At 37.6% G+C, this 23,748-nt stretch overlaps 1 long non-coding RNA gene across 1 annotated transcript; it reads left to right on the forward strand.

Moving 5' to 3' along the window:
• The first annotated feature begins 276 nt into the window (after nt 1-276).
• On the forward strand, nt 277-1,076 carry LOC114470621 (uncharacterized). The gene is made up of 3 exons (XR_003674898.1): nt 277-399; nt 478-555; nt 953-1,076. It is a non-coding gene; the product is annotated as an uncharacterized LOC114470621 (long non-coding RNA).
• Nucleotides 1,077-23,748: the final 22,672 nt, after the last annotated feature.

A 23,748-nucleotide genomic window follows, 5' to 3' on the forward strand; every position in this document is an offset into this window, starting at 1 on the left:
CAGGTTGGATTTGAACTTGTGACTCTCCGATCACAAACCTGCTTCAATAACCATTACCCCATTACCGGCTGTAGTGTGAAAACTTCTGGCCAAAGACTACAAGCTAAGTCATTAGCTTGTAGTCTTTTATACAGCTTCAGACATTATGTCTGAAGCTGTATAAACCCTCTCCTTGGAAGCATTTTGATTGACAATCACTTAAAGGGTGCCTGAAGTGAATTTTTATTACAAACTCTATCAAAATGTAACTCAGGTTATTCTGTCACTCTAGTTTCGCACTGCCCTTGAACGCACCGCACATGTGAACTTCACCCACATGCCATGCTGCTCGTTACATGCTGCACACACACAAGCGGAAAGAATTGTGCCTTTCTGAGCTACTTCAACAGCCACGAACAGGTCTGTAATCAGAGTAATAGTTATGTGCACGGTTCAAAATGATGATGAGTGCTTGACTTATATATATTTTTTTGTCAGAGGGAGTGTTAGAACCAGGAATAACTGCAAGCAAGCTTGAGGAGATGACAAGTTTTTTTTCCGTCAGAAGATGCTGGGGTGAGTTAGCACCTGAAGTTAGTGTTTAGTTGTATAATATGTTTATGAAACGATTAAGTTGTGTGTTATGTTGTTTTGTGTTGTTGTATAATGAAGGTAGTTAACAGTCAGGATATAATGTGTGAACTAAAGACATGGTTGATTCTGAGTTTTTAACACTCATCGCTGTTATCTGAACTGCTGCCTAGAAGCTAAGCTAAAAGCACGATACCATGTTCATTAAAAGTTAAAGTAAATATTTAGATCTTGTTTAATTTAAATATAGGATTAGGGTTAGTTAGTTTTTTTGATTTTCAGCATGATCAAACTTCATGCTGTTATTTAATTAACAAATGGAATATGGACCAGAAAAGTTGAAACTGAACAATACTTTTCTGCACACTCGTGTCGTGTGTAGGGTTTTTTCTTGAGAGACAATTCACTGGCAACGGAGGAGCTGTTCCCACCACCACCAGATCATCTCTGCTGCTCAGAGGAATCCTTCTTCAGCACACGGAGATGTTGTGTCAGTCCTAGGAGCAGTAAGGAATCAAATCAAAGGAGCTAACTAAGGACTTTCATATTTTATTTAATACTTTTCTTCTTTCCACTGAGATCTCAGGTATTTTTTCTTTTATCCTTGGGCCCAAGGTAACCAAAACTGACACAAATGATGTCATAAATAAACTCAGGATTGAATAATTAGCGGAGTAATAATCAAAGCAAAGCAGCTTGAAGTCATGAACTTTATTTTATTTTATTCTGTTACTTTAACATTTTGAGAGTCTGAAAAGAACTGATATTTGGTTTGTTAGGTTTGGGTCCCAGAAGGGATACATTTATGTTCATTATACATTGATACAAATTTGGTTGTGTGCCATTTTATTTGACTTAAGGGTGGCTCAAAGATCTACAGTATAAATATATCTTGTTTCATATACAGTAAGTTGAGATACAACATACAGGATGCAACATGATTGTGAATAAATTTGTTACATTATTTTTCAAACTAAGAAACTAATCTGTGTTCATGTAGGTTGGAGATTATATATATATTTATTTATTTTTTTCTTCTTACCCAGCATTGTTACTACCAATCTCCCTTTAGCTGAACCTGAGTTTGGAATTGAATGAACCTGTGATTTATCGATCTCGGTGGAGAATATTTTTTTTTTTAGAACCTTAGATTTAGATATTATTCTCCAAGGTCAACAGTATAGCGCACCCATTACTGGGGAACACAGGACACAGGTTACAAAAAGATGGCGTACAATAAATTAGGGTCAGCCAGGTAAGGTTTGTCCAAAATGCAGAAAACAAGAGCACTTAGAATCTGACCCCCAGAGGTAAAACAAACATAGCAAAGGCAGGTTGATATGACAGTTAATATCTCTTCGTTCAGTATATTGATAATCCAGTATAGATAAACTAAAGAGCGCTCACAACAGTTTGACTTTTAGTAGCCATTTTACCGCCTTGTCTCACCTTTATGGGATGAACTGACGTGTTTGTGACTGAATGCGATGCAGCAGTTGGATAAAACAATGGACTATTATCTTAAATGGACTATTCCTGTGGTCAGACGAGTAAGGAGAAGGAAGCAGAAAACAGGCGAGTTTGGGAAAATAAACCTCAAATACTATATTGCTGGAGTTCTTAGAACAAATGAAGATGGATGAAGAATAGCACAGTACTGGATCTTTAAGAATCAAAACTGGTAGCATTGTTCGGCTTTGAATCTTTACGTAGTTAAGTTACGGACCCCTCGAGGATTTTATATCAAAAGGCCTGAGGGGCCGCAACATAAAAGATGCCATAAAGAAACAACGGTTGCCAAAATATTTATCAAAGCAAAGTTCTTAAAAAGTAGAAACATTTTTTGTTTATGTGCGTCTGATAAGCCCTGAATCTCCTTTGCTTTGGTTTGAACACACACGACTGAACTGATTTCATGACCCCAAGGTCAGCAAAGGGAGCTACCCTGTGATATATGGATGTCTGTACCAGCCTCTCATGAGTGCGGTGCAAGGAGGGGTTTGCTTGCTTCGCTTACTTTTGAATAAACAGAGACATCCACAGACAAATATGCAGAGAGTACAGACATGGAGGGACACAGACGTCTTCCTCCTGCGCGTGGGCTTAGGTTATTAAGCTTTGGTTAAGAATAAACCTCATTGATTGATACTTGTCATCTGTCCTCGGAGCTGTTCAATTAAAAGATCCAGAAGAAAGTAGAGAGAACCTTAGAGGAGACTGGGCCAACCCCTATACAGGGCTGTCACACCCAACCTATAAACTACAAAAAGGTACAAAAAACAAAATAAACACGTAAACAGGACTACCAGTAATCCCCAGCACAAACTAAACTAACAAACTTACCAAATATCGAGTCAGGAGCAGAATGGACTCCCCCCACATTTCTGCTGCTGGTCAAATTTTGTGCATCCCCCTTTCTGGTCCTCTTAGTCCTTTTATACAGGTGCTTCTCCGTCTCTACCTGATTACTGACGTGAGTCAGGTGTGTTAGGTGAGAGGGAGGAAGGGCAGGCTGAGAGGCCAGGAAGCATCAGCCGTAACAAGAATCCTCAGTAGCATTCGTACTATGTCAATGCATGGGCTTCATCATAGCGCGTATGGTCAAACTGCTACATGTGCAGTGACGTCCTGGCATTTTACGGTCACGCAAGGAACTCAGACTTGCCTCTTTGCCAATGAATAACCCAACCGGTTCTTAGAAAGAATGAGATTAGAACCAACTAAGCTCTGGCACTAGCAATAGCTCCCAAAGAACATTTGGTTCTTTTGGTCATAAAGAGTTAAAAGACAAATGGTGGTAGAGAGGGAAATGAGTGAAAGAAAATTTTGACACATTTCAATGTGATGGACCATTCCAGAGTGTAGACTGTGCCGTCTAAACATTTCATATCACACAGGATCCACTAGGCAGCATTATTCTGGCAGTCTGCCGTGTTTGTTTATTAGGATTCCCATTAGCAACTGAAATATTAGCTACTATTCTTCCTGGGGTCTCCGATACATTACACCTTTCACTTGACATAGTTTTACAACACTCACATCCACGCACACACACCCACACATATACATATGATTTAAACATAAAAATAACAACAACAAAAAGCTGCTTTACATTAAGCTCATTCATAAAACATAAAACCATAGATCACTGATACATATAACACGTTTCATATTATTCCCAATATTTCTTATAGAGTTCATTGTGTGAACAAGAACACTTTAACTCCTTTTGAAAACACTTTCTTTTATTGTCCAACAACAAAACTGTGGTAATCCATTCAATGCAACTTATGCTAGTCAGTATTTTATTTATTTATTTATTTATTTATTTTTTGATAAAATAACAAAGTTTGTGTAAATTAAATTATTTTGAGTTGTATTTCACCAAACAACTAAATAACCAAAGACTGATTTAATGTCTATTAGGGGTTTTAAGTGTATGACAGTGAGCCTCCCTTCAGAGAACAAGAGATCACTAGGGCCTCCCCTATTGTAATAAAAGGAATACTATTAATAATACAAGAATAATCCACCCTGGGTTTCAACCAAAAAACTTTTGAGTAATTTGTTTTTTAACAGTGTGTTAATACAGTGTCCCACATTTTAGTAAAAAATGGGTAAGAATTACATAAATTTAGATCAATGCCTATTTCTGCGTTTACTATCTTAACTACATAAAATGACAGCTCTTGAACCAGGAAAGACAACATGGCCACAATGGCATCAAAGAATAAAATTGCAATCAAAATGCAAATATTAAAACATAGTTCAATTACAGATAAATAATACAGTATACAGAGCTGTGTTTAGCATCTTCAAAATTTGCATTTTAAAATGCAAATTGTAGGTTACAAATTCACAGTTAACGTTCAAGTTTCATTTTGTAAATGCACATTTCTGACAATCCTGAAGGCAGGTGTATAACACATTGGCCTCTCTGTGCATGTTGTAAATTTGTTTTTAAATTAAACCCGTAACCTTGCAACAAAACAGAAGTGAGAACATAAAAATGACCATAACTCATTAGACATTAGTGCACAATGCTGCTTCCTGATACCATGCATCAGCTCTTAAGTTGACCGACTGAGCAACGTTTAAAACGTTGTTACGGCCCTCGCCGTATTATTTAGTATTTAGTTTTTGCTCTGGTTGTTTGTTGCTGCCTGGGGTGTGTTCTGTGACAGTGAGATGTCTTCCCAAATGGAACAGCTTGGTGATGCTTCCCAGGATTGGCTGCCAGCAGGAGGAGTGGTGGGCAGCCCGGATTGGCTGGGGAGGATGTCACCACTTTCAAAAAGCCAGCGCAACTGTCAGTCGGGGTTCACCAACCTTGACAGCAGCAGCATCTCCTTTGTCCGTAAGAAAAACTCTGTCTCCGAATCCGTGTGTGAAGTGATGGTAATGGTAAATAGTAAATGGACTCGATTTATATAGCGCTTTATCACCATACTGAAACAGTCTCAAAGCGCTTTACATATCAGCTCATTCACCCAATCACTCTCACATTCACACACCAATGGGACAGGACTCCCATGCAAGGCGCTAGTCGACCACTGGGAGCAACTTAGGGTTCAGTGTCTTGCCCAAGGACACTTCGACACATAGTCAGATAGTGGGATCGAACCCCCAACCTCTCGATCAGAAGACGACCCACTACCACCTGAGCCATGGTCGCCCATGATTATTATTTGTTTTGTTAAGCTTGTCACCTGTATATATCTAGTGCACTTTATTTTCCTTCTTATGTAGTCCGTTTCTTATCATACTCTTGTTTATTGTATGTTGTACCTGCAGGGCAGGCCTTTTTTCGTTCAGGAAAAAATTTGTGTTAATTTTTGGAACCCGTTGTCGGTGGTTTTTGGAGACCGAGTTTTATTTTGATTACGTTTTTATGTTGCGTCTTGGAGCTCCTAGACTGGGGCGTAACAAACGTGCTCTAAGGAAAAGGAAAAAGACCTGTGTGTTGACATTTTAACCCGATCATGGCTCGTAGCCCTCTTAATAGGAACAGTGAGTCTTGGCTGGGCACAGATGGTGAATGCAGGGCTGGACTGATGACAGGTACAAGCACAGGTCAGCCTTAACCATTACTTGCTTTTAATCAAACGCAAAGCAGACAATCCACACTCACACAAGTAAAGGGACATGAAAGGAATAAGTACCTCTATCGCCCACATGGAGATGGACTGGAACTTGGTCTGCAGAGACAGCCAAAACTGTGCCAGCAGCACTTGACGTAGCTTATTTTTCAGCTCCATATTAGAGCCCAAGTTGAGCAGGGCCTCTTCCTCTTGGATGCTCAGTCCATCACGGGGCTTTGGTGGGAAGCTTAGTTCTATCATTAGCTAGCATATGTGACCTTGGAGCAATTGGGAGACCTGGCTGTGCCCGAATAGTCCCTCCTATCTCCTTTTCTATCCACTTAACCTGAACCTTGTGGATGACATCACGGGGTTAAGGAAAGGTGTTAAGAGACTTCCTAAAGGAGTTAAGGAAAGGCCATCACGTTCACACACTTCCACTAGATGACGTAATAATCCGACGACGGCAAAAGTTAGTGACGTCTGCCGAGATGAAAAAAACAAAACATTCCAAAAATGGACTGCTAAAAGCACATTTATAACACTTTCCCCTGTGCCTCCAACTGCTGATATAATCTCAAATATCACAAGGTTTGAATGTAAATCAAAGGAAAAGAGGGTTCCAGGCAACGAGGAACAAAAGTGAAACTAAAAGAACGTCACATTGAGAATGGTTGCTCACACTCACCTTCCACTCAGAAATCAACATTTATCTAAAATAACTATGATTTTATGAAATTGTTACATTTTTGCAAGATATAGGCCTACATAACATTGGAGGCATACAAATCTACAACTTTGACTCAAATTCCATTTTTAAGTTAATATTTAGTTCACGCACATTCTATGCATTTTAGTGTCGTTGGCATATATTGCTGGTTGTATGATTCCTTAGAAGTAGAACATCATTGATACATACTGCAAATAAAATAGGTCCTAAAAAACTGCCCTGGGGAACTCCACAACTCAAATCTTCAACCTCTTTATAGCTGCCAATAAAGTGTTGGTGTGACTGTGTAGATAATTTTCTATTTAACAGACCGTTCAAAATCGAATACAAACTAGCTTTTTTACTAAAGATGATCTAAAACGTCAAAGGATGCACTTAGGTCTAATAATACTGTACCAACCCTGTTTTTTTAGTCAAATTCCTGTAGCCAGTGGTCAGTGATCTGAGTGAGTACTGTGGAGTGGCCCATTTTGTAGTCATGTTGATAGACAGTATTTAGTCCATTTACTGTACATCAAAGTACTCCTGTATTTAATCATACACAACTTTTTCCATGACTTTGCTTATTGCCGGTAACCAATATGCAGAGACGGACTGAGGCAGAATACTGGAGCATCTTTCCAAAAAATGAATTTATTAATTTTGGAAAAAAAAAACCCAAAAACTAAAGCAACTTAACAAGGCAAGCACGGGGGGAAATTGGAAACATGGATGAAACGCACATGGGATGGGAGCAGGATCAAAGTCACAACACAACAATGAAGCAGCAACCATTATGTGTCCAAATACTAAGCTGAATAGTTTGGAAGGCCTGATTGGAAATGGGCCACACACAACCCAAACACAATGACATCACTGGGAGGAGGAGACAAGAGAAGGAAGAACTGGGAACACAAAGACACAAGAGTTAAAAGATGTATCAAAACAACTAGAACCCAAACCACAAACATGGACTTACTGAACTTTAATAGGGCCACAAAGAGGGTTAAAATATATATATATATATATATATATATATATATATATATATATATATAATAATACAAACCCTGACAGTAATAAGTTAATGTACGTCGCAAATTATTTGAGGAGCCAAACGAGAGCTGAAACAGGCACATCCATCTAGCAAGTTGAGCCAAATCAGTCGGTTCTCTAACAAAAGCTGAAATTCCCATCACTCATGTTTATTGTTTATTTCAGCACTGGAGACTAAAATAAACTGATACAATGTAGAACACTTTTCAAATTATCAAATCAAATCCAACTTCATGAGGCAACACAATGTGGCATACTTTTTTTATGTCTGTAGTGACCACCTCAATGTAGCAGGTAAATATAAACACATGCTGTATATCGTCAGACACATTTTCAGAATGTCCTTTTTACCACAGAAAATAAAAGGTAGCGATACAGCGTATTAATCATTTGCACATAGGTTTAAAATATTTCCACAATAATGTACAAATATGTCATTTCGGACTATGCCTCAAATTGGCCAGTAGCATCTCGGCCCCCCATACCACAAACACACCCCAGGTATGCTACTAGCTGAAGAAGTAGGAGGGTTGGCACTTGTTCCAATGACTAAACCCTATGACTAAATAGCATTTTTTTTTATTCTGATGAGTTTCTACAAATATCTTCAAAACCTTGTACCACCTCATGGTTTGATGTCTGCATTTCAGTTGATTTACTGTTAGTTCTACTTTACGACCGTGGCTCAGGTGGTAGAGGGTCGTCTTCGGATCGAGAGGTTGGGGGTTCGATCCCAGCACCTGACTATATGTCGAAGTGTCCTTGGGCAAGACACTGAACCCTAAGTTGCTCCCAGTGGTCGACTAGCGCCTTGCATGGCAGCTTTCCCACTGGTGTGTGAATGTGAGAGTGATTGGGTGAGTGAGCTGATATGTAAAGCGCTTTGGGACTGCTTCAGTGTGGTTATAAAGCGCTATATAAATCAAGTCCATTTACCATTTACCATTTACCAGTCTGCTTATTTGTTCTGCTCTAGAGTGCATTGAGACATGAGCAAACTTGATGCAGTGTTTTGGATACCTTATGTTTTTTTTTTTTTTTTCCCTCAGTTTTTATGCTTGTGTACCTCATCATCATTATCAGTAGAATCTCCTTGTAATTATTTAGAGCAACACCCAGAGGAGGCACCATCTGTTGCTGATTTCGATCCCCCCCCGGACACACCTTAAAATCTTTAATTTGATGACTTTAATTGTAATGGATTAGGTCATCCAATTAACCCCAACACACTGAGGTGTCCATCGGCCCGTTAAAGTTTTGGCTTTGGGGTATTGTCATGAATCTATAAGTCACAACAGAACTACACCTGTCCTCACTGTCTTTATAAAGTTTAATTAGGTTGAGCTCCTTCTCAATCAAGTGACTGCTTTCTCCCCCTCTGGCTTATTATGTTAGCTCTAACGCCCATATGTCAAACATTCAATACAAAGGGTTGTTTGAAGTGGAACTCTCCTCAGCCATCAAATGTAAAACTGCTCAACAAGATAGTTGTTTCACTTTGTTGATTCTTCAAATGATTGAAGATTACGCTCCGCTGCTTCATTTCTCATGCATATCAAACAGAACAGTGCATGCGTAGCTGTCCATTTTCTGCTCCTCTGTAGTTATGAGTTGCTTAGAAGTCACATTTACATATTGGTCTGTTTCCTATAGACATTAAAGAAGCCATATTTACATTGTAAAGCATTATAATAAAAATGCAACAGTGATATATATTCATGAGACTTAAATCACAGCGGGTTTGATTTTACTGTTAAACTGCCAGACAGTAAAGGGGCCATGACCCTGTATACTTAACAATGGCATAAAGGAAGACAGCCTTAAGAGAATGGTAAGACTCACAGCAAGAAATATTCAAGCAAAGACGTGTCATCCTCTTTCTTTAAAGGTCCAGTAGTACGCTATTTTTCACCCATCTCCAATAGTTCTAAGAACCACAACTAAATAGTATTTGTTTAACTGTTTATTGTTTTACTATTTTTTGTAGTTTTAGCCCTCTGAAAAGTCACTTTTAGAGCGCTCCTAAAAACAGGCTGTTTTTGGAGCCTTCGTGCATATGCATGAGTTGGCTGCTTCAGTGTGTGTTCATCACAGCAACAGTAATTCATTAACGGTTTTCCTTCCCCTCACCTCTTCTAACCACAGGAATTGTCCATTTAAGACGATAGTTCACTGTTTTGTCCAACCGCTGCGTCGCATTGGGTCACAAACACGTCCGATCATCCCATAAAAGTGATACAAGGCGATACAACGGCTACTAAAAATGGAACTGTTACCGCTCGCGCTTCACTGCAGGGAAGTAAACTCTCAACTATTAGCTGAGTCAGCTGTTTCAAACACTCACATGAGCTGCTATGTCGCTCTCTTGTCATTTTCACCTCTTCTGACCACATGAATAGTCAATTTAAGACAATAGTTCTGTGTTATTTGCAACCGCTGCGTTGGATTGGGTCACAAACGCGTCAGATCATCACATGAAGGTGGTACAAGGTGTTATAACGGCTACTAAAAGTGAAACTGATTGTGACCACTCTTCGGTTTATATATATATATATATATATATATATATATATATATATACTGAATGTAAAAATATCAATTGTCATGTAATAACAACCTGCCTTTGCAATGATTAATATACCTGTGAGATAGTTTGAGAGGGAGGAGCTCACATTCTTATGTAGGGTAGGAGGAGCCAGGATTGTCAGGATGACTTCATAACGCGAGAAAAATCCAAGTTGTCCGTTTGGAGTTGACTTTTTACAAAACATAGAATAACAAGCTTTTTTTTAACTTTGACCCTCTGAATGAGGCTAAAGGGATGTATATCACTGTAGCAAAACCATTATAAAGTGATTTTTTTATACTACTGAACCTTTAAAACAAGTTCAAGTCACCACATCAGTTCTGTTTTTTTTTATTTGTAGATAAAGAAACTCGGAATATTTAATTGTTTTAGAAAAGCAGTGCAGGCTCATCTTTTAGGGAAATTTAATTTGAAAAACATTCCTTCAAGGCAAGCAGAGCAGTTAGAAGTCATGCTGAGAAAATAGTCTTAATTATTTAATCCATATCAGTTATACACCATATGGGAGAAATCACAGGTGCTGCGTGGCAGGATAAACACTACAACTAAACAATGTCTGAGGGGCAGTCTGCACTAGTTTGTTTTTGTTGAGATCAATTTGTCTCGGATCTTCTCCCCTCGGAGCAGCTAATACTGTTTCAATGGAATTAAATTATGGAGTCTTCCTTTTGTGAAAGTCTAAGACATAAATGGAGCTGGTTCACACACACAAAAAACATTGCATTTTAATATTTCAGGAGCGTGCAACATGCTGAGGGCATGTTTGAACCTTGAAGGTTAGTCAAAGTCAACTGAGCAATACAGTTTGTAATAGAATTACATCAGTAATGAGGTGATTAATGAATGTATTAAACAATGTTTATTAGTATTTGTACCACTGCTTTCCAACATGCAGTTGGACAGCAACTATAGCATTACATTTTTAGTGTAAAAATTTAAATCACAATGGAGACAATCGTCAATCCTGCTGCTAATAAACTTCCACTAGTGGAGTATATCAGTGGTAGCTGTCAGCAGAGATTTGTTCTTTAACCTCTGACAATACATCTTCTGTCAATGGGGTTGAAGCATTTTTTTTTATATCAAAATGATTTACTTTGACCGAGTTAATGCGGTATATAGAGGGGCTGCAATTACTATACCATTAATCAAAGTATAATTAGAGTCACTTGCATAATTGTGACACATAGCCTCCATTTCCTCAAGAAATTAATAACAGCGGTGTCATTTTATGACAGAAAAGTGGGGAAAAAGAATCCGGACAAAATTTACTTCCAATCTTTAAATCGAGTAAGATACTGGCTCTCTTTCCTTTATAGCTATAGTAATTCATACTTCATCTGTACCTACTTTATTATGTAAAGGGTTGCAGGGGTCAAGCGACACCCTGGACAGGACACAAGTCTTTAGCAGGACAAACACATGGAGACAAATACTCTAAGGTCGGTGTTTTTGGTTACTTTTAAGTGAGAAAAATGTTGTTTAAACATAGTATTATCGTAAAGACCCAATTTCACTCTGAGATTAAAACTCGGACCTTCTTGCTATGAGTGAATGATGTAATGAATTTAATGTATTTATTAATACAGTCACTAGCCGTTTCTACACGGAGAAGGCGGCACATTTGCTCCAATGTAAGGCCGGCAAATCACACCCTACTTAGTGTAAAAACGAGGCGTAATATTCCTTCTTTTCCAAAAGTCGCCACTTGGCCGCCTCTGGGTTAAGCGTAAACATGTGACGTGACTAAAGTATGCAACGGAAGAATATGTGTCTCAGCCTTAGTTTCAAAACAACAATGGTGGAAGAACAAGCAAAGTGGACTGCGCTGCGCATTCTTGGATCTCGTCAATCGCGCTTGCAGCTGCTATGGTTTTTAGGTTTTCAACTAGCAACGCTTGTAATTGAAGACCCGAGCGGACAAAGCTACAGAAATTAACGCAACACAAGGAGAACATGCAAAGCAATGTTTATTTTCTTTCCTATTATTTTTTTTGTTGGTAAGCAGGTGCTTTGCTGATGATGTCATCAGTGTTGCAATTAGAAAAAGAAGAACACAATTATAACTGGCCCTCACGAAGCATGATTTGTAACAAGGTTGCAATATTTCAATAACTATTTGACAAATAATATTATCATTATTTCAAATGCGATTTTTGATTATCAATGAATCTAATAGTGTAAATAAAATCAATGTAGGACTACTTTATATAGAAATTAGCTGCTTGGCGGTCTGCGCTTTTGTAGTTGTAATTGCAATTTGCACAAGCATTTCATAAAAACTGTACTTTGCAAGATAATTAAATGCAAAACTGGGGAATTGTGTTATAGCTCTATGGTTTATACATTGGCTTATGTAGTATATTAAAATATATTTCAAATCAAGTTTACCTGTCAGTGAATCTTGAGAATCTTTTTAATACTTAAAAAAAGCTGAAATCTAGGGGTATGCTGACAGAAAAAAGGCTTAGACAATATCAATGTTTTCATTGATTAGGAAGTCAAAAAAGGTAACAAAGAGATGAAAAACAAATTGGATGATAGATAATATTTTGTGTGTATTTTACAGCTGATTTAAGACATGGGTCAAAACCGAACAATTATCATAAGGGATGCTAACAGAAAGATGAAGGTTACATTTTATGGGCTTTTTTATTCATTGTAATTGAACTTTAGTAATTGGTAATGTAATTGTAATTGATATTGGGGGGAAATAGTCATTTTAATTTTAACTGTAGTTTGAGAAAATGCTGATCAGCGTATTTGTAATAGAGTTGTAATTGAACATGGAGGATTGAAGACATAATTGTAATTAAAACATGTAATTGACCTTTACCCTGGCTGCTACAGTGGCTAAATACTAACATAATCCATATTTAAACAAACCATGTGTATATTTTGTTGCCCTGTGCTTTAAATTCATCCTTTTAACATCATGTCAATATTGAGTTAACACAGTTAAGCATTTGCTAATGTTTAGAAAGAAAATTTCAATCAAGTTGGAAAGTTGAAAAGTTCTAATTTAGACTAAGGTTTAGGCAATGCATGCTCATGAGAAGATTCAAGATGCCCTTTGGCTTAAAGACTAGTCATTGACATACAGTAGCTAAAGTAATGTGAGACATTGAAAATGAATATATCAACATCAACTTTTCTCTGTAATAATGAAGTTTTTGTGAATTATATGGCTCTCTGATGAAGTCCTAAAGGGTCAAACAACCTGACTACATGCCAGGCTTTACATTTGAGCTATTTCACTTCACACTGTATCTGTAAAAACCACAGTAAAGCATTGAAGTTTAGCTTACGTTTCAAAAAACGCATCCGTAAAATGACATGGAAAAATAAACAACGCTGTTCTGCTTTGCTCATTTTTTTTCCCTATTTGTCCAAACAGAATCCCACAATCGGCTTGTCACACACCTCTCCAAATCGGTTGCCTTGAAAAAGGGTTTCGTTTGATGTGGAAAGGTCACAGACATCACGAAATGAGAAGGAATGAGCCAAGAGGATCGCAAGTTGTATTAATGAGGACCCCTTTGGCCGGCCCACGTCTTAGAGGTCAGCCCATCACCTAAAATGATAAAGATTTATCATGGGAAAGCAAGGCTGGTCAAAGCATCCCTTATCATAGGCTCTGACTTTTCCAGCTGCCACAGCCAGTACCACACGGATGAAAGTATTGGCTCCTTTTCATCAAACATTGAGAAATATTCTGATGTCAGTAAATAATTCATCGCTTACGTGTTGCACTAATAGGTATATTTTTATGGACAGTACATTAAATCACACTCACTGTAGTGAGAGTGATGAGCGTTAATGGAAGGTTCATTTTTTAAATATGTAACCTTCTAGTTCTCTCTAAAGTAAAGGAAGTCTGCTTATCAAACCATTTTTCTGCTACCATTGACATAGAAATCCTCCAGTGGTTTGTATCTTGTAAATCATTTAAATCACAGAATTTTCTGTTGAGATTTGTTTTCTTTTTTTTTTACTTTGGATTGTTTTTGAGTTCAATAAACAAAATTTGGCACAATATTCTCAGTCACACAATAGTTTTGTCCATTTTTATCCCCTTTACAATGTACTGCTCTCCTCATTTAAAATTAACGTGTCTAATCATTACCACTTTATACATTTTATACAAAAAGAATAACCAAACAAGTTTGGTCGTCAGCAAAATTGTTACGATAGCCTTTAGTGATTCAAGATAATCACCTAAGGCAGTGGTTCCCAACCAGAGGTATGTGTACCCCTAGGGGTACTTGAACACATTGCAGGGGGTACTTGGAAACATTGATGAATCTATTTCCAACATGCTGAGTCATTTTTAAGCCTATTTCAGACACTGTACATACTCGTTGGCAATAAACAGCTTTAATGGAATAAACAATATTGTGGCCTTAATGTCCTACTAAATTGTTTCTAACATGTTATGCACAATACTAAAAATGGAGGTAAATATATTATCTGATATACAATAATTTTACTGCACAAAATTGATATTTAGTGTGTTAACTCATGGTCCGGGGGCCAAATCCGGCCCTTTGAAGCATCCAATCCGATCCGCAGGAGAAATTTCGTGCATCAAAACGTGAATCATTGTGTAAATGAAACTCAACACTCCCGGTGCTTATAATGCATAATATTTCCCTTAATTAAATAGAAATTTGTCACAAAATCTAGGAAATTCAAAGTGAAGATTCTGTTGGGACTGATATTTATCATATTTAGTTTTTTATGTATAGGTAGGTCACAATAATGTCAAAATTACATAAAATCTGTGGTGAGTAGGTTGGATTGAAAGAATTGTGAATAGATACGTATCCTGAGTATTGAGTATGTAATTAGCATAGCGTAGATTCTTCTTTGGAGATTTTATAGTATAGACTAAGCATGTCTTAACTGCTCCACGAGCCCCACCTTTAATCAAGCCTACACGCACATCAGCTAAAACCTCAGTTTAGTTACTCCTCACTGCAAAGTGTTTTACACCTACTGAAAAACAGTGTGTACTAACTTCAGCCTTAAACAGCAGGTCATGTACTGTATATTTATTTGTAGCTATCAATTGCATCCTGTGATGTGGCCTCAAAAGCAACAAAAAAAATAAATAAAATAAAAACATTGCCATGTCAGCCATGAGATTGTTTTCTTCTGCTTAAATTCTGTTCAGTCTGTTCTAGTTTAAAGTTTGACATAGCCACATCAAATTGGGTTTACTGTTACCTTAACCATAGCGAGTAGAAAGCAGGTAATTGATTGGTTCAACTGATTTAATTATTTGTACATTGTGATTGCTGACTGCAGCGGTTGTTTTGCCTATATGGAAAGATTTGTATCACGGTGGCTGATTCATTTCTTTCCCCATCCCTTACATATTAAATAATGTAAATACAGTCTGCTGTGGGGACTGGCTCTAGTGCCGCAGGGACAAAATGAAAACATCACATGCTTTAACGATTATATGATATATTCAGTGACAATAACCAATGTCAGCTTTCCCCCGTGAGACCATTTTCAATTATGATTAGAAATAATGAAGCAGATTCAAGTGACGGTATCGCTTTTCAATAATTGCAATACTTTTCACAAGAGACAGCGGTCAATATGAGATGCTCTGCCGACGACATAAATCATAAACAAAAAAGCCTTCAATGATGTAGCCTAATACGCGTGGGGCCGATTGTTGTTTTCGGATACCTATTTCGTCCCACTTATACTGATGTCAGTACTCGAAGGCTATAAAACATGTCTGTCTTCAGCACTTTTTTTTTGACCATGTCTTTCTTTGAAAAAGATACAGAGAGGGAAAGAGCAGCCATTGCAGGCCACACCATTCACTAAATGTTTAACTTTCCTAAAGGAGTCATTCAAAACAAGAACGGGAACTTGTCTATTGGGAAATACCTCGGGATTAGGGGGGGCTAAAAGATTGAAAAAGTAATTTGAAAAATAATGGGCTTTTTAATGACTAAACCTATGGGACACCCAGATGTGCTCTTTGTTAATTTTCACTAGTGTAATGTAAAATTCCAACTGCTTAATTACTCCAGGACACACAAAGCAACTGTTTTTTTAACGAAGCAATTATGCGAACAGCTCCTGCTACATCACAGTGCAGCTTTTCTTCAATACCAGCGCTTTTCCTGATGAATCACTGCTTTTTGGTACAAAAGTTATTGAGCTTTTCATGTCCTAAGAAGTGACAGAAAATCCTAAGTACTTTTTCAAAATCAAAGCCTTGTTTTGACTCCTGGGACTTCCGATTATTGGAATATGGCCTAATTCTTCCCCAGAATAAAGGCGCTTAATAGTGAATGTTTCGAAAATACAACTTTTTACTTACTTTTGCCAAACAGGAAACTTGAGAACTGATTGGCAAACTGTATTTTTTTTTCTTCATTTGTGACAAGGACAAGCAGTGCTAAATAATAAATAATATATCTTGTGCAAACTGAAGTTTCAGAGTTCCCCAGTGTTGTTCAGGAACATACAATTTGACATTTTTCTTTTTGCACAGATCAATAAAGTAAACTACAGAGGCAATATTACACCGCCCTCTTTAACCCTGCAGGGAGAAGCTGAGGAACAGCTGTTGGTAAATAGCATTACAATATCACATACTTTATACTTGTTTTAATAGTGAAATACGAGATGTCCCTGCCTAAAAGACATTAACATTTACAACAATCAATATGTGCTACACATTTTATGGGAGACTTTTTTACGTTAACAGCAGAACCTGAAGGATGCCAGAGAAGTTGTTTCATTAGCTGTAAAGATCATTGTGCTCTGTTAACTTTTGATATTGATGAAGATCCACATTTGCAATTTTAATCTTCTCAAAAAGGTTTGTTGGACTTCAATTATCATACATATTATAGTCAACAAACTAATGACATTATATGCAATCATTCATATTATAAAGTCATATTCTTACCATATTTTTAGTTGGTCTAGAAATGTAGTATTTAGGTTATGCATGTTCAAATAATCTAAAGCTAACAAATGTATATTCAAAGAGCCACAGCATCAATGCAATTAAATAATTACATTAGTTTTACCGTTGCTTTGTTTTAAAACAATAGGAATGTCTGTGTAACCTTTTTAAGCGCTGCACATTCACCCTGTATGTTCAATTTTTTTCCTCTGAGTATTTATCTATTTTAATGCAATATGTTCACTTTCCTCTACAGAACATAAACGTAATGGAAGGAAAAAATAAATAAATAAATACTTCAAATCCAAACCCAATTCAAAAGTCGAAACTGCCCCTTTGACATGCAAATGCTCAATGTTCTTCATGTTGGAACTGAATTGCTAATGTACACATGCTACAAGCTCAGTGTTTCCTTTTAAGAATGGTTATCTGGGAAGCAAGAACCTGAACTCTTTCTGTGCCAGCCGCTTTCAGAATTTGTACCCCCCTCAGTGCCAGCCGTTTTTGAGCATTTTGACTGATTTTTAAAGACCCACAAAATATTTTGTATTATGACAATCTGAATTCTGAAAGATTGAAGTCCCTAATTTCATCAGATAAGATAATTTGGTTTGTACCTTGTTTCGTTTTTTTGTAATCCGCAGTTGAATAGAGTTTCACACAAATCGCCAGTTTTTGTGACAAAAAGCTGAGAAAAACGGCTTTTTTCTGAAAAAACCTATTAGTGCTTTAGGGACACCTCAACATTGGTTTCCTTCTATAAAACTACAAAAACAACACAGAGGCCGGGCTTTTGATGGCAAAATTATGATTATTTTACTATCTAAGTCAGAATTGAATGGTTTGCTTACTGTATTTTGGCCCTCCTCCAAGTCTCTTCCCCCATCATTCTCAACACACGCAACTTCCTCCTCCTCCTGGACATGCCAAGTCTCACCACTTGCCCCGTATTTTGATTGTTTTTTATCACCATTGCCACACTCTCAATAGTCCACTTAGTTCCACACAGTGCACTGCTGTGAGTTGCTGGGAACTTCAGCATCAACCCTCGTAGCACCATTTTCTGTCTCGTAAACTCCTTTCCTCTTCCTCTGAGCTCTGCCCATCGTGGGTGATCTTACATCTAAAGGTGCACTGCTGCCACCTTCAGGGCACAGTTGGTCACTATATCACACTACAGCCAGGGTGTCATTTAGTAAGGTCCATGATAAAACACAATTGACGTAATATTACGTCAATGGCACTGAGTGTTTGGATTTGAAATGACGTAATATTACGTCAATGACACTGATTGAGTTTATCAAAGAGCCCCCCGAATCCACCCCCTCAGAGACTCACAGAGTCATTGAAATGTATTGAAATAGTTAATTATGTTGTTTAAGAGGTACCTGTATATGTACCTGTGTGTATATATATATATATATATTTAATGTTTTACCCATAGTCAAAATATGTGCATATTTATTTTGTAGTTGTTTTAGCTATGTTTTGTTTAATATTGTTTTATGTATTCTTGTTTATTAGTGTTGGGGCTCTACAAATAAGTTTTAATAGGAATGGGACACGTGCCGTAGACTGTTTATGGTCAACACACTGCCTTTGCTGACCTGTGGGGGGCAGTAACATACCTCTGCTGCATCTCGTCTACAGGAAGAATAACAACATAAATGTAGAGGTAAATTCTGATTTATTTTCTAATTTTGTAATTTTATTGAAACAAGGGGAAAAAAAATGTACATTGAACAATACAATCTATATTCTAACAATGCAACAATCTTTTTTAAATTGAGGAGGTGTTCCTGTGACAGCAGGCTACTTCTTTTGATCGCATACAGGGCAGCACCTTGATAGACCAACTATATGGATTAATAGCACTAGTTACATCCCAGCCTCAGGCCCCCTGTATCTTTGGTAATAGAGCCTATCCATTCTTGTCAGCTACTGGGGACTGATGGAATTGCAAGGGTTCCTGTGTGTCTATATAGCCAATCATAACAGCTTGGATACAGATTGAGCTGAATGACTGCAAATTTCATTTACAACTAAATAAATTGCACACACGCACGCACACACACACACACACACACACACACACACACACACACACACACACACACACACACACACACACACACACACACACACACACACACACACACAGTAACAATGAGCAGTAAACACACAGTGAGTGTGGTAATTGTTGTGTTTCACTTAGGAAATAGATAAGAGTGTTGCAATTACAAAACAGATTTTTGCTATTTCCTCAGGATCATCTTGGTTGGAGGAAGTATTTATGTTGATACGTCTTTCAAATTTATTGGAAACAAGAGCACTCAGAGAGCTCTAACCTCCTCCAAGAGCTAAATATTTTTTTTTGCCAGATATTGGAGGTTATCTGGAACAGTGATCCTGATTTAAAGACTTGTAATATATTTATATCCTCAATTATACTGATACAGTATATGGACACCCTAATTTGTTTCAGTTTTTTCTTGAAAAATTATGAGGAAATGCTCAATCCCAATCCAATCCGGATGAAATTCAGTGGGTACCAACCCGATGTAATTGATTCAAATTTCATTAAGAACGGTCAATTACGAATGGAGATATGAGTTTTTGCTCATGATTAGAGATAGTTTTTCAATTTTTGAAAATCAAGAATCAAGGATCCAGAATTAATATATTAATCTGAATCACCTCCAAAATGTAATGGAATCTTCACAGGTGTAAGGTCAATATTTGGTTAAAATTTCATTAAGTCCTTTTGACGTAATCCTGTTAACAAGGGGAAAAACTAATAAACGGCAATGAAATTACCATGTTGACTGAGGTAAATAATCCTCAATTGAATTTGTAATATGTGGGATTTCTAAGCAAAGAAAAAGCCTTTTCACACTCTGGAACTGCTCATGCGTGACTTGCAGGGGTCATAGGGTCAAGAGGGGCAAAAATGTAAACAGGATGCTGTTAGTACTATACACTGAGATTTTCAGCACACTTTTTGTACAATTAAGGTAGGCCTAATCTATCTCACATCCCAATATATTGCAGTCTGCAGTCACTCACTTATACCGTCCTTCAACAAACAAGTTGCAATGAATATTTGCGCTTGTATTTTTTAACTCTTTGAGTTAGACGTCAATATCAAACTTGTACCATGATGTAGTGACCAACTGGTGACATGTAGGTGGCAGCAGTGCACCTTTGGATGAGAGATCACCCGTGGTGGGCAGAGCTCAGAGGGAGAGGAAAGGAGTTTACGAGACAGAAAATGGTGCTGAAGTTCCCAGCAACTCCCAGCAGTGCACACTTGACCAGAGCATGTGTACAACTAAGTGGACTATTGAGAGTGTCGAGATGGTGAGAGAAAACATTCAACAAACCGGAGCAAGCAGTGACACTCGGCATGTCCTGGAAAAGGAGGAAGTTGCGTGTGGGAAGAATGACGGGGGGAGAAACTTGGAGGAAGACTAAAATACAGTAAACAAACCATTCAACTCTGACGTAGATAGCAAAATAACAATAATTTTGCTATCAAAAGCCCAGTCTCAGTGTTGTTTATGTAGTTTTACAGAAGGAAACCAATGTTTAGTTGTCCCTAGAGCAAAAAAAAATGCTTCAAAATCACTTTTCAGAAAAACGCTTTTTTCTCAGCTTTTTGTCACAAACTGGCGATTTGTGTGAAACTTGCCTCTTTTCAACTGCTAATTATAGATGAACGAAACAAGCTATAAACAAATTTTTATTCCTGATGAAAGTTGAAAGTCTAATCTTTCAGAATCTGGTTTCAGATTTCAGATTGTCATTCTGTGGGTCTTGAAAGATCAGTGAGAATCATCTGAAACGCCTGGCAATATGGGGTTGGCTGCTCTGACAGTGGTTGGCAGTGAATGAGTTAATGGACGAGGAGTCACAATAAAATTAGAGCCTAGCATAATATATGGTTATCTGAAGATTTTCTGCTGTCAGTTTTACTTCAAAGACAAAAAAACGTTGCGTTGCGTTACGTTTGCGCAAAAAATCTTTTAAGGAATGAAGACTCCAACGAGTAAAATGATTGAAATCTCTGTCAGATTTGCTGCCTGCACCGTCAGCCATAGTGAGTTTATCCCTATTGACCTTTGATCTGAACAAGAGCGAGATTTCCAAGTGTGAAAAGCTTATTAGTATAGTGAGTTTTTATTTACCGAGATTTCCGAGAGTGTGAAAACCTTATTAGTATAGTGCGTTTTTATTTACCGAGATTTTTGAGAGTGTGAAAAGGCTTATTAGTATAGTGCGTTTTTATTTACAGAGATTTCCGAGAGTGTGAAAAGGCTTATTAGTGTAGTGCATTTTTATTTACCATATTTCTTTACATTTTTCTTACACTTCCTATATAGGATTTGGTGTTTCAAGTGACAATGTGCTCATTTCATAGCATTTTGAGAGACTTGACACTTAATCTACCCGGTAATTTACATATCTGACACCATTCACACAACAGCTGAGACTATTAATGTGCAGCCTAAATGTGCTGAGTCTCTGGAGCAACTTCCCATGCAACGTGTTGGGGAAAAGAGCTCACACATCAGATGGATGTTAAGAGTAGTTATATCACTTAAATCAACTTTACCAAACCAATGTTAATCATTAAATCATCAGTTTCATAGATATATTACTTTTTCTATTCAGCATTGGTGGCATTTTGACACAAATAGTTTGGTTTAGGATTTAAGATCACACTTAGTAACAGTCGACAATGCCAAGAAACCTCAAAATACCATAATGATAAAAAGACAAATGTTGCAATCTTGATCAAAAGAAACAAACTCCTTGCGTAAATCATCTAAACTTCAATTAAAGCACTAACATGAATCCACTCAAAGGCTGGTGGGGTTTAAGCATCGTAAAGAGGAAAAGAAGGACATTTGAAAGAAGAAAAAAAAAAAAAAATAGAAGACAATGTTCACTTCTGTCAAGTTGCATATTTTCCCTTCTACAGTTAATAATGAGAGGGCTGCTCTTTGATGCCGGCAAGACAGTTTTTCATTTCCTCCTGCCTTCAAATTCTAGGTATTTAATCCTCACTGGAAAAGCCAAGCTTTGAGGATGTTACCCCAACTGTTCTTCAGCGTTCAGTGCCTCAGGAGAACAAAGCAAATATGAAAAACAAAGCATTTGAAATGATTTCCTTTCCCTCTTGTTTTGGGTGCAGCTCGTGTTCTCTTCCAAATGTTGGCAGCTGAGGCTTAAGCACACCTCAGTGCTTAAGTGCGAACAAGACTCAAACCCACAGCCGGGGTGTGAGAATGCTCAGAATTAGGAAGAGTGTCATCCTCTGCGATGAATACACAAATGCACAGTGAATGTAAACCTGTCATATCAGTGAGAGGCCACGTATTGTAATACTCCAACATGTCGTCTGTGTCTACCATACATGCACACAAGAGATGTCTGTGGACTGAGGTAACAGTAACTAAGAAGAAGAGCGCAGACCTACGCCAAGTACAGCATGAATACCGGGTGGGACATACAGACAACAAACTTCCCTACCACTACTAAATTACCCATAAGCCACCTCGCTTACCCATAAGCCATCGTGCTTAATCGCATTAGCCTAGCATTAGCATTAGCCTAACGTTAGCATTAGTATAAGGCATTACTTACCACAATAAGCATTACTTTTTTTTTCGTATTTCAGTCTTCTCTGATATGTTTGTTCTTGGGAGTTTGCAGAGTGAAGGTTGGGTCTCTTGGCCGTCTTAACGGTGTTGTGGTCTTGCTTAGTTTAAGTAGTCAGAGGAGAATAGTAGTGAAGTTATGAGATGTGCTGAGGCTAAGAAGCTTGTGTCGAAAGTCAACATCAAACATGTTCTAATGTTCTAATATACCAGTGTCATTATAATATAAATATATATATATATATATATATTTATTATTTTTTTTCTTCTTCTTTTGGTAGGCAGAACATCACCAAAATGTAATGTGAATTATCCATTGCGTTTTAGTCCATTAGGGTTTTGTTCTCCCACCATTTAAACACAGAAGCTTATTCATATGTGTTTTTTGAGAAATTATCTGAAAGTCACCTATAACAGGAATTTTCACTTAATTCTTAAAGTTGTTATAAATAATGTATGTAACACTGGGCCATTTAAAATGGAAATCAGTGGTTGGCAGCAGAATTACATAAATTAATAAACATGTCTGAATTCTTTTTCTGTTTAAGTTTCTTTTTCTTACCTGGACATGGCTATTTTCTGTTGTGAACTTTGAATGGCATGGTACCAATTACATTTCTAGATATTACATAGCTTCAGCTAATGGCTCACAGACCTGTGACCTGAGAGACATTTACCTTATTTTATTCTGAACAATGCTGTTCTTTCTAAGTGCTCCCTCTCAAAGGTGACTTTGGCGTCTCAGGGCAACCAAAAATATGCTATAGCGACTGCATTAACGCTCCTGGATTCCAAAAACATCTTTACCTGTCTAGGTAAGGAAGAAATACATATGTAGAGACATAACAAATGACAAGTTTGCCTAAAACAACATCTTGAAATAGGATCACTGAATCTTTTTTTTTTTTCATCTGTTGTAATGGCCAATGAAATGATAATTTAAGGTCTGTAATTGGATTCCAGAATGACCCTGTGTCAGTTTCCATCCCTAGTAGCTCGTGCGTATAGTGTCAGGACATTGCTGCTTGTCACAAGTGCAGGCTTGACTGGACAAGGAGGAGGATATCCACAGGAGACACAGAGGCTCCTCTGGCAAGGCTCTCTTACTGTAATGGCCTCCATTCACAGGCTTTTCATGA

The sequence above is a fragment of the Gouania willdenowi genome, chromosome 10, assembly GCF_900634775.1.
Source record: "Gouania willdenowi chromosome 10, fGouWil2.1, whole genome shotgun sequence".
In the NCBI taxonomy this organism is placed as follows: domain Eukaryota; kingdom Metazoa; phylum Chordata; class Actinopteri; order Blenniiformes; family Gobiesocidae; genus Gouania; species Gouania willdenowi.